This window comes from Sinocyclocheilus anshuiensis, unplaced genomic scaffold, assembly GCF_001515605.1.
Source record: "Sinocyclocheilus anshuiensis isolate Anshui unplaced genomic scaffold, SAMN03320099.WGS_v1.1 scaffold440, whole genome shotgun sequence".
NCBI lineage: Eukaryota > Metazoa > Chordata > Actinopteri > Cypriniformes > Cyprinidae > Sinocyclocheilus > Sinocyclocheilus anshuiensis.
The window spans coordinates 117,631-119,348 of record NW_015555717.1 but is presented as its reverse complement, the minus strand read 5'-3'; positions in this window follow the sequence as shown (position 1 = coordinate 119,348).

Sequence of the window (1,718 nt, the reverse complement as noted above, 5' to 3'; positions counted from 1 at the left end):
GCATGAGTCGTGACTGTCACGTTAGCCTGATGGGACCAAACTCCCTTTGTGATTTTAAAACGTAAGACAGTACCCAGATTTGAAGACTACAGTAAGATTTAACTTCTACTGTTAATTAGATTTTGGTAGGCTACTATTAGATGGATAGCCTAAATGTCATAATTCAGATGGGCTACCTGCTTCTTTTTTTTGTTAATGGTCTATCAAAAAGTGTATATTTTTAAAATGTGATTGTTGGTACATTTTACCAGTTTTTACCATACTTTCAAAACAAAAATTTAAATAGGAAAAATATGCAATATGAAAATAATTGAAGACAAAATGTGTTTTACTGAGAAAAAACAAGATTTGGTTTTTAAAAAGCCTTTTTCCAAAAGGTGCATCTGGAAAAAGGGGGGTCGTCTTATAATCAGGGTCGTCTTATATTCGGGCCAATACGGTAATATATATTTACCTGACTGATAATAAATTGTTACATTTGATTTTATTCTGACTTACTCTGAAATTATTGACTCTAGTAGATTACGTTGTATCCTTGTTACCGCATTTCTGCATCAGGTTAGTAACTAAAATCCAGTTGAGATGGAGCATAGGGCACGCCAACTGTATCTTTAGAGATCCGGCTAACACTTGGTATTAGTTCAAGTGTACTTAGACTGTAAGGGCTAAAAGGGAATTTCCATTTAGGTCAACTGGATGTTGTTCGACCAATCTAAATAGGGTGAGCCAAACCTCTGTTTACTGTTATGTTACTCTAGCTAAGTGTGCATAGGAAACCATGGCATGACCAAACCAAAGCTACTATCAGATAAAGTAATGTTGGTCAGCTTATATCGTAGTAGTGGTCGTGACCTCTGACTAGAGATAATGTTGCTTTATTCAAGTGTGTACAGATCTATGGGGACTAAACAAAAGTACTTTTAGAATGAGCAAGCATAGGAGCGGCCATCTAAAGTATTAGTCAATTACCTCTGTCTAATAACCAAGACTGGCGAATATGTGACCGTGAGGTATGCTAACGGCCGATATCTCTGAGCGACATGATAATCTGAATGAACAAGTACAATAAGATTAAAGAGTTAAATAGAACAGTCATATGTCTAGATAAATTATCGGTAACACTTTATTTTAAACACCTTGCGTTCAGAAAATCATCAGATATGTCTGTGATTGATTACATTGCTCAACACTGCAAAACACGCTGTAAATATGAACATTTGACGCCCTCTACAACACAAATACACACTGGAGTGTTTGCCAGACATGTTTCACCAATATCAGATAGGGCCCCCTGATTCCCCGGGGCCCTAAGCTGCCACTTACTTTGCTTATTGGTTAAGTCCACCCCTGAATGTAATGTTTCCCCCATTGATGTATTGCCCTGTCATAAGTGTTTGGTTCTCGTGTTTTACTCTCACAAGAGTTCACCTGAACTTTGCAGGGATTCCACGTGACATATCTCATCAGCTGATTGTGGCTTTAAAAAAAATATATGTGGGGATGCCGGTGTTGTGCCGAATTCTGCACCCCTGCCAGATAGGGATTGAATGCTATGAAAATTTCTTTAAAATTACGGTTATAGTGAATGAAAAGGTTCAAAAAGAACTGATACACACACTGAAAACATTTCAACAAGGTTTATATTTGAAAATCAACAAACAACAAATACAATTAGCAGCTATATGCACTTTTTAAGCATACCATGTCAACTAGATGCG